We start from the raw sequence: 11261 nt of genomic DNA, 5'->3' as shown, positions 1-11261 counted from the left end.
CTTCACCACCCATAGTGTGCAATGCGCTGATTGGTGTTATGGGCAGAGGAAGAGACTAGAAGCAGCTCTAAAAGGTCATTCCTGAATCATCTCAGTGATGTACTTTGCTAAATTCTCAGTGGTGACGACTGGCTGGCTCTAAACAGTGCTTTTGGTTCTCTGTTTCAAGTCATTCTGCATTTACAGAGCTTATTTCAAACAACTGAATTATTCAGAAAAAGCTGATGGCAAGAAATCTCTCCGGGGGAGCAACAAGTCACTATATTATTTGTTTCAGATCTGCCAATAATGAATAGGATGGGGGAACAGGATTACTTTTCACTAATGATGAAAGAATCAAGTCATTGGCTCTTGCCATACTTCTCATTCACATTTATGATGGCCTAAAGTCAGTGGACAGTCTCTACGTAAAAGAATAAATGGACACAAATCAGATGTCAAGAATTATAACATTCAAAAACCAGTCGGAGAACACTTCAGTCTCTCTGGTCACTAGATTACAGACCCAAAAGTTGCAATATTACAACAAAAAAACTTCAAAAGCAGACTCTAACGAGAGACTGCTGAATTGGAATTAATTTGCAAACTGGAGACCATTAAATTAGGCTTGAATAAAGACTGGGCGTTGATGTGTCATTACACAAAGTAAAACTATTTCCCCATGTTTATTTTTCCCCCTACTGTTCCTCACATGTTCTTGTCAACTACTGGAAATGGCCCATCTTGATCATCACTACAAAAGGTTTTTTTTTTCTTTCCTGCTAGTAATAGCTCACCTTAACTGATCACTCTCGTTATAGTGTGTATGGTAACACCCATTGTTTCATGTTCTCTGTGTATTTAAAATCGTCCTACTGTATTTTCCACTGCATGCATCCGATAAAGTGGGCTGTAGCCCACAAAAGCTTATGCTCAAATAAATTTGTTAGTCTCTAAGGTGTCATAAGTACTCCTGTTTTGTTTAAAATCAGTGGAGTTATTCTGCATTTTCACTGAAGTACCATATGGCTAGGATATCCACAGAACAAGTTCTTAACATTTCTTATATATGATTACAGTATTCTAATTCCCTCATTGTTCTGCAACATGCATGTTTCATACCATTCTGAGCAGGAGCAATTTGTCAAACCTTCTACCAGCCAACACTTGTATGTCACAGAGCCACTGCTCCCCACTTCTTTAGTATAGCTGGGTCAGGAGGCAATCTGTTCTCCTCTGATCACATTAGTGGAGACAACCAGCAAGTACATAGTTTCTGCTTGATCTCCATATCACCCCTTATATGGCTCATACAGGATCACAACTTCAATACAGAAGTAGTGTTCTTGGGGAAGAAAGGCCTTCTGAAAACAAGTGTAGCTTTGAAACAATTGTGCATTAAATATGAAAAAACCTCACAGACAAGCCTTGATTTGACTCTGATCTTCCTTTCAAAGCACTCAGATACAAAGAGCAAAGGTGATTTGGACTCATTTTAATGAAACTGATGCAAAAGGTAGCCAAAAAATAAAAAGACTAGGAGAAACATTCAGATAACATTATAATACCTGGGAATGAGATAGGCTGAGAAAGCGATGCAAGATGCTGCAGGAAGTTTTTGAAAGGCGCTAGGTTGTAATGAAGCTGCAAAAATTTTCATGACAATTTTTGTCATCTGTTATAATGTGTGTTTTATTTCATATTATAAATACTCCAACTCATTACAAGATGTCATTTTTATTTGTAACTTTAAAAATTCACAGTGTAAATTACTATGGATGAAATACATTCAGAAATATGTACCCTAAAATTAATATATCTTTTTATGTATCAGAAAGTTTTTAAAAGTTTATTTTAATTATGGTTTATTTCCAATATAAAGGAAATAAATTTGAATTTTAATCACTTAGAAATGAGAGTTCGAAGTAGTTTTAGGTACTACACCTACCCCTGAATATACCTGACAATTTGTGGTTTTACAATTGTGATTTTCTACAATGAATTTGCCCTTTTGATACACGGAAGAGTCCCACACAAATTAAAAGGCAAAAACTGACTATTCAGGGAAGCAATTAAACAAATTATATGGAGGTGCTGTCAAATGCTCAAATTTAACTCAAATATATATTTTTCCTCTACTCTTTCAGTTATACTCTTAAGTCTTCCTTGCAGGAACACTAGATACAACATTTTCAGAAGAGTTTAATGTGACGGGGGGCTGGTACACGGATTTCCCAGTCCACAAAATAAGTCCAGCATCCACCAGTCATTTGCTGTCCCTTTTCCCCAGGGCCAATATTATGAAAACTTATACAGAGTCCAAACAGAACAAAACCAGCAGCAGCAAAACAAAGAGAGCAACAACCAACAGACTCCACATACAGACCTATGGTCAGGTCTCCAACTCACACCCAGTGAGCTAAGCATCTTAGATTCTTCAGGCGTATTAGAGGGTGAAACAATAAAGAAGTTGCATTGCCTTGCTCTGCAGCAATCCAGGGAAATGGGGTCTGGGTGTAGAGGCAAAGAAAACACAGCTTGTTTGAAGTGAATTCCTAGGCAGGACAGCTACAGTTCTACTCAGTAGAGAGGCCGCGCTAGCTGACTGTGCAATCCACAGCATACAACTCAACATGCAGTCCCTGGGGGGACCAAACAAATCAGTGATGACACAGCAGCCAGCAAAGTTCATGAATGGAATGGATTCCTGTCTAGTCTCTGTAGTCCTTTATTCTTGGATTAGGAATAGATTCTGCAGCATCTGAGTAATACACATTTATGGACCCCACCATTATCAAAACAGGAAAAATCATGGGATATGTTATCATTATAGCCATCATTGTACAGAATGAAAAGGTTCTTGAGCAAGTCTTGGAGTTAATCATTTTGGACCAAATCCTGAAGCCTAAGTATTCAAGCTGTGTACAAAGTATTTCCTGCTGGGTTTGTAAAGCACGAGAAGGAACTCCTCCCACCAAGGCTACAGAGTCAGAGCAGAGTCATGCTGCACATCCTGTTATCTGCTGGGAGAGCAATACAGTGGCGCACAGACAATCCAGGAAACTTTTGGAAACTGTAGGGGACAATTTCCTGGTGCAAGTGCTGGAGGAACCAACTAGGGGCGGAGCTCTTCTTGACCTGCTGCTCACAAACCGGGAAGAATTAGTAGGGGAAGCAAAAGTGGATGGGAACCTGGGAGGCAGTGACCATGAGATGGTCAAGCTCAGGATCCTGACACAAGGAAGAAAGGAAAGCAGCAGAATACGGACCCCGGACTTCAGAAAAGCAGACTTTGACTCCCTCAGGGAACTGATGGGCAGGATCCCCTGGGAGAATAACATGAGGGGGAAAGGAGTCCAGGAGAGCTGGCTGTATTTTAAAGAATCCTTATTGAGGTTACAGGGACAAACCATCCCGATTTGCAGAAAGAATAGTAAATATGGCAGGCGACCAGCTTGGCTTAACAGTGAAATCCTTGCTGATCTTAAACACAAAAAAGAGGCTTACAAGAAGTGGAAGATTGGACAAATGACCAGGGATAAGTATATAAATATTGCTCGGGCATGTAGGAATGGAATCACGAAGGCTAAATCACACCTGGAGTTGCAGCTAGCGAAGGATGTTAAGAGTAACAAGAAGGGTTTCTTCAGGTATGTTGGCAATAAGAAGAAAGCCAAGGAAAGTGTGGGCCCCTTACTAAATGAGGGAGGCCACCTAGTGACAGAGGATGTGGAAAAAGCTAATGTACTCAATGCTTTTTTTGCCTCTGTCTTCACAAACAAGGTCAGCTCCCAGACTACTGCACTGGGCAGCACAGCATGGGGAGGAGGTGGCCAGCCCTCTGTGAAGGAAGAAGTGGTTCGGGACTATTTAGAAAAACTGGATGTACACAAGTCCATGGGGCTTGCAACGCATCCGAGAGTGCTAAAGGAATTGGCAGATGTGATTGCAGAGCCATTGGCCATTATCTTTGAAAACTCATGGCGATCGGGGGAAGTCCCAGAAGATTGGAAAAAGGCTAATGTAAAAAAGGGAAGAAGGATGATCCTGGGAACTACAGGCCGGTCAGCCTCACCTCAGTCCCTGGAAAAATCATGGAGCATGTCCTCAAGGAATCAATTCTGAAGCACTTAGACGAGAGGAAAGTGATCAGGAACAGTCAGCATGGATTCACCAAGGGAAAGTCATGCCTGACTAATCTAATTGCCTTCTATGATGAGATAACTGGTTCTGTGGATGAAGGGAAAGCAGTGGACGTATTATTCCTCGACTTTAGCAAAGCTTTTGACATGGTCTCCCACAGTATTCTTGTCAACAAGTTAAAGAAGAATGGGCTGGATGGATGCACTACAAGGTGGGTAGAAAGTTGGCTAGATTGTCGGGCTCAATGGGTAGTGATCAATGGCTCCATGTCTAGTTGGCAGCCGGTGTCAAGTGGAGTGCCCCAGGGGTCGGTCCTGGGGCCGGTTTTGTTCAATATCTTCATAAATGATCTGGAGGATGGTGTGGATTGCACCCTCAGTAAGTTTGCGGATGACACTAAACTGGGAGGAGTGGTAGATATGCTGGAGGGTAGGGATAGGATACAGAGGGACCTAGACAAATTGGAGGATTGGGCCAAAAGAAATCTGATGAGGTTCAACAAGGACAAGTGCAGAGTCCTGCACTTAGGACGGAAGAATCCAATTCACCGCTACAGACTAGGGACCGAATGGCTAGGCAGCAGTTCTGCAGAGAAGGACCTAGGGGTGACAGTGGACGAGAAGCTGGATATGAGTCGACAGTGTGCCCTTGTTGCCAAGAAGGCCAATGGCATTTTGGGGTGTATAAGTAGGGGCATTGCCAGCAGATCGAGGGATGTGATCGTTCCTCTCTATTCAACATTGGTGAGGCCTCATCTGGAGTACTGTGTCCAGTACTACAAGAAGGATGTGGAAAAATTGGAGAGAGTCCAGCGAAGGGCAACAAAAATGATTAGGGGACTGGAACACATGAGTTATGAGGAGAGGCTGAGGGAACTGGGATTGTTTAGTCTACGGAAGAGAAGAATGAGGTGGGATTTGATAGCTGCTTTTAACTACCTGAAAGGTGGATCCAAAGAGGATGGATCTAGACTATTCTCAGTGATAGCAGATGACAGGACAAGGAGTAATGGTCTCAAGTTGCAGTGGGGGAGGTTTAGGTTGGATATTAGGAAAAAATTTTTCACTAGGAGGGTGGTGAAACACTGGAATGCGTTACCTAGGGAGGTGGTGGAATCCCCTTCCTTAGAAGTTTTTAAGGTTAGGCTTGACAAAGCCCTGGCTGGGATGATTTAGTTGGGATTGGTGGTTGGACTAGATGGCCTCCAGAGGTCCCTTCCAACTCTGTTATTCTATGATTCTATGATATCCACAGTTGCTCTTCACCCCACAAAGAGATGAGTGTGACCAATGGAGTCTCACAGTTGTCAGTCCATCAGCCACAGCCTTGTCCTCCTCAAACACAGCACACTGGACAACAGGAATACCTGCAGAGCATGGCTGTGTTACATACAGTAAGCACACCCTCTGTGTAAGCTTCCCACATTGTCTCAGTGCCAGAGCTCATATTGGGGGGCTAACAAAGACTAAAACTGCTTCCCTACCCCCACCCAACATCCTGATTCTTGGGACGTTATAAATATCAAGCCTAACCCCAGTTATCATTTCAAGCAAAATAAAAGCTTCTGCCTGTAGTGGTCAGAATCTTGACTGACCAATCAAGCTGTATTTGTGTTCTGAACTTTAATGAGCTTATTATATCTAAAAGCATCTCACATATGCTGGGAATAGGTGAATTAGGGGAGAATGTTCATTCAGATGTACCGAAGGAGGGGGAGGGTTGGAGGACCTTTGAAAATTTCCAAAGTGTCAAAGGTAACTGTCATGGATTCCTTAATTGGTTTGAGTGCAAGAATTGGGAATTCAATTTCAAAGACCCCTACACAATTCAAAGACTTCTTTGAAATGGACACACCATATAGGAAATGGACCATTGAAGTTTAAAGAGGAAGCTACAAAGGGTTAGAGAATTTAAGAATAGTTTAATTTGGAAATGCTATGTAGTTGTGTGCTGCAGGTTGTACTAAAATCTGGAGGTAATCTATATTGTCATAATGAACACCTTTGGCTCAGCAGTCTCAGAGAACAGCTATCAGAATCTCCAACTGTGCAGGCAATAAGACATACCTGGGACATGTCTTTCAGTATCCCACAGAGAGGATGAGACCTTGAATCATAAAATGCATCGTGCTGTTAAAAGAGAAAGTTACGGGGGTGGAAGACTTCGTTTAACTAATAAGCTGTAATTAAGAGCTCTGACCTAGCTCACTATGCTTTCCACAGTGTTAATCTAGCTAAGTCTCATTCTGCTATATCATTTTGTGATTTTCCCTTCATTGTCACTCCCATGCTAACGTAAGTAAATCGATGCTTACTTATCTGGAAGTATTGATAGGAACCATTTGAGGACAAGATTTCTAGGATGCTCCTGAAGAGGAAAAAAAAAAAAACAACCCATCATCTGACCTCCATGGAGGTTAAGTCAGCATAGGATTTTGAGCATTCACACAGGCAAAGGTGAGGTACCCGTAGGGCACTTTCCTAAAAGATACTAGTGGGAAGCTGGCAAACTAGCACAAGCAGGGGGAGAACAAATGACTAACAAATGCAGGCCACAGCTTGAAAATATGAACTAACTGGTAGGGTCGAGAGGTTTGGCATGGTAATTTCAGGATGAACAGGGTATCACTTTACTTTTTGCATTTTCTCCTAAAGACTTTAGTACTGATGTTTGGAACCAATGAAACCCATGTGCACGTAGGGGAAGTAGATTGCTCTCTGAGCTGTAACCAGTAGTCCTGGGACCACCCGTCACCTCCTCCCAGCTGATGGCAATCTGTCGATAGTTGTGTTGGTTTCTCTGCTGAGTAGTAGTCTCTGACCACAAAAAGAGAAGTATCTCAGTGTATGAAAGGCAGTGTTGTCTAGTAGAATAATTATGGCACAAATATCTCCTGCATTCTAATCCCAGCTCTGACAACAACTCCCTCTGTGACCATGGCCAACTCACTTAAGATTTTCCCCCAGCTAGAATATGGAGTTAATTATCCTATAGGCGTAATGTGATGAATAATTTGTAAAGCATTATATTGGGTAGTATAAATATATTAATGTTTGTGGGGCAGACATGCTAGTGATGGAGGCCAAGATCAGTAACCAAAGAGACAGGAATGCCTTGGAGGAAGCATTACATATTATTCTAGAGAGAGAAGGTGTGACCGGAGTCCCAGTGGGGCCAGCTGTGGTCACTCAATTAGGCTGAACTGCAAAGAATGGGGCAGACAAACCCCAAAAAGCTGGTGGATATTCCAATACAAGACAGCATAAAACAGCTTCTTTATTACCTTACAGGTTACTCAAAAGTCCAAACAACACAGTTCCCTTAAAGTGAACAGCCTCAGGCCTCCATCCAGGTACTTCAGTCAAATATGATGATTTCTGAAAAATCTTACTTCATCATATAAAAGAAAAGCTTCTACCAATCCCAAAGGATCAGACACATTACCTCCCAGGTTAATGAATGTTTCAGATCTTACCCAAAATACATGCTACAATTCGTATTAACTAAACTAAAATGTATTAAAAAACAAAAGGGAGAGTATGGTTAAAGGATAAATATACGTACAGACATGAGTTCAATTCTTAAGATTCAGATTCATAGCGGAGATGGTGAGCTTTGTAGTTGCAAAGAGTTCTTTCAGAAATGATGATCCAGTTAGAACTGGGATCTCAATCCTGTGGCCTAAGCTTTCCCTGTATGAAGCCTCAAGCAGATGTGAGATGAACAGGATCAGGACCCTTTTATACAATTTCATGTCCTCTTTGACAAGCTGGAGTTCCTCAGGGAACAAAAGGTAATTAGGATGACTTTGAAGGAGGTCCATCACCGGTACTTAGCTATACGAATTAACATAAGGCAATTGGCTTGTCCTCCACCATTCACAGATGATTTGCTATACATTTCAAAGAGATATGAATACAGAGATATCCCATGTTTACAATTCATTTAAAAGCTAGGATGTTCTTTTGATCTCTGAATTATCAGAATACAGCATAGACAGGAACTGTTGATTACATTGTTGACCATTATCCATATATAAAAACATGCAAAACCACAAACATTATCTCCCCACTTGTCTTCAAGGGTTGAATTTGAGCCATTTATTTTGCAGGATGTTTAACCCTTTCTAGCCATGCATCACAAAAAAGTAGGTGGACTTTGCTCCCATTTGAATTTCCTTGTCTGTCCCAGGGGGGCAAGATATGAATTCAGAGAGCAAGGCAGCAGAGAACAAAAAAAGTTGTACAAATGGGAAGATAGGGAACAGCAAGGATGACAGAGGATGGAGTAATATGGACCCAATCCTATCATATGCTGATCACCTCCAATTTGCAATAAAGTCAACAGCAGTTGAGGGTGCATCACACAATACAGAATCAGGCCCTATGAAAGAGAAAGAATAGAGAAAATGAATTTATTTTTTCTTTGAAAAGCAGTGAGAAAGAAGGTAGTAAAGTCACAGAACAATTCACAAAAAGGTAAAAAGGAAATGGAATTTGGGATTTAGGAAGCAAGAGACACAGAACTATCAGGTTCATGAATTTGACTTGTGCTCTTTTATTTTAATTGTACTTCAAAGAGATGCCCCGCCTGTCTAACTATGGGGAGAAAGAGTGGAATGGTGATTTGGAAAACTTCTGTTATTTGAATATTCCTAGTTATTCTGGATTCCATAGCATAATTGGAGGAAAAGTCAGAAAATGAAATTTAGAAGCAAAGACAATTTATAAATCACCCTCAAAAATCAAAGCAAGACTCCTGGTTTTATATCTGTTACCACTGGCTATTTATGTTAGAGTAATATTGCTGACTAATCTGGATTTTATAGTTAAATATTGGAGAAGACATTAACCTAAAATTCACCAGAATGTAGGCAAAAACCTCTCGTATTTAATGGCTATTCGATAGGCAATCTGAAATTAATCAGCAGTCAATTCACTTCCAAAGACTGAATCCATCGCCATAGCTGGGAACAGCACCATGGATAGTAGCCGAAGTAGAGAGGTCAAGGCAATAAGAATAGCAAACAAATTTCCCTCTTATCACTAGAAGTGATTTTTGCAGGGTTGAACAATGGTGGTGGCACAGGATGGGGAGGTTTATGTGGTTACTCCCCATGCTGCACATATCCTGTGACTAGAAAGAAAACTTACATTCTTACTTTCAAGCTGTAACCTTTCAAAGGAATTAACATTTTTAGATGTGTAGAAAATAGGACATTTTAAAAAATTTATTAATGGAAAGAATTTTCCCTAGGTTGTACAGGGAAGCCAAATCATAGCCCGACTCACAATCCAAAAGGAATTTATCATGTACATATAGGCTAGTCCAACTCTTGTTGAAGACAATGGGAGCCTTTAATGAGAGCTGGATTAGCCCCATAGCTGGGATGGCTGCTACTTGGTCCATAATGTTCCTAATAGAAGGATTTATGGGTAGTAATAGTAGTACTGAGCATTTATACAGTTCTTATTTATATTTTCAAAGAGCTGTACAAACATTAGCTAATTAATCATCACAACAGCCGTGCTAGGTAGGAAAGTTATTATCAAGTAATTGCCTATAGCATACAACCTAGAGATTTTTCCTTTAACCTTATCTCATGCTTTCAGTTTCCACAGATTTCTAAATTGCCTCTCTCCTGGAAAACCATTTTGTTCATGACTGAATTATAGATTTATTTTACTTATATTTACTTTTATTTAAAGGTGTATTGAAATAGTGAATTAAATTATTAATTAATAGAAATTTAAAATAGTCTGTCCCTTTATTCTTGTGTGTATAGGTACTTTGAGTGCCATCATAAATCAAGGACATTGCATTCTCAATGCATTTGAGCTAACAAGCACTCTGATGACCTTGTAGAAGTTAGTCACTCTTTTCACTTCTCGGTGCTGTTGCTGTCCTAGCTATGAAACTGGGATACATAGTTCTCTCAGTACAGACAATGGAGCGAGAGTAGATTAGCTGCTGCCTGAGTTGTTATATTTCTGTTTGACATCTAGTAGATAAGAGTATCTGTCATCATATTTTGTGCAGCTTCTCACCGAGAAGGAAACAAATAAGCAGGAATAGAAGGATTTAAAAAAAAAATTAACTCGCTTGGGAAGATATTCAGTTACCTCCACAGACATAACTTGTTTCTAATCCAGAGGGAGAATTTCCAGTAAATAATTAATGATCTCAAGCTTTCTCTGAGTAGGGGCCTCATGCCTACTATGTTTTAGGTGCTTAGAAACAATGGTGATGAGCCAGATACTCTGCTGATATAAATTGTTGCAGCTCCAATTAACTTTGGTAGGTTAGGATGCAATGGATTGGCTTCAATGGAGCTGTGTCAGTTTGCACCTGCAGAGAATTTGGCCCTGACATAGAATAGAATTCATCGATTCATAGATATTAAGGTCAGAAGGGACCATTATGATCATCTAGTCTGACCTCCTGCACAATGCAGGACACAGAATCTCAACCACCCACTCTCACCTGTGTCTGAGCTATTGAAGTCCTCAAATCATGGTTTAAAGACTTCAAGGCGCAGAGAATCCTCCAGCAAGTGACCCATGCCCCATGCTGCAGAGGAAGGTGAAAAACCCCCAGGACCTCTTTCAATCTGCCCCTGAGGAAAATTCCTTCCCGACCCCAAATATGGCGATCAGCTGAACCCTGAGCATGTGGGCAAGATTCACCAGCCAGATACCCAGGAAAGAATTCTCTGTAGTAACTCAATAACACCATTTACTAGCTTGTAAAATTATTTATATTATTTTAGTGTGTAGGAACCCCACTCATGGACAAAGACCCTCTTTGTGCTAGGTGCTGTACAAACTGAACAACAACATCCCAACTTCAACAAGAGCACAGGAACTTGACTTGAATGTCAGGTCAGTACCGGGAGTGATAGCAGGGCATTCCTCCTCATTTCTCTTTAGATTTCAAATCAAATTAGCACACACCACTAAGATTATACTTAATTTAGCACACAGAGCTTCAGTGAGGAAACCTCCTACAGTTTTGTACATGTAGGGACTAATCCTAAAAGGTACCGAGCATTTGTATCTTCCACTGTAACTCATGTGGGCTGAAGATTCTGAAATTTTCTCATATGAAATTTTCATTTTACCTGCACATTTCTTCACTTT

The sequence above is a fragment of the Eretmochelys imbricata genome, chromosome 4 (assembly GCF_965152235.1).
Source record: "Eretmochelys imbricata isolate rEreImb1 chromosome 4, rEreImb1.hap1, whole genome shotgun sequence".
Classification (NCBI taxonomy): domain Eukaryota; kingdom Metazoa; phylum Chordata; order Testudines; family Cheloniidae; genus Eretmochelys; species Eretmochelys imbricata.
Note: the sequence above shows the minus strand (reverse complement) of the source record.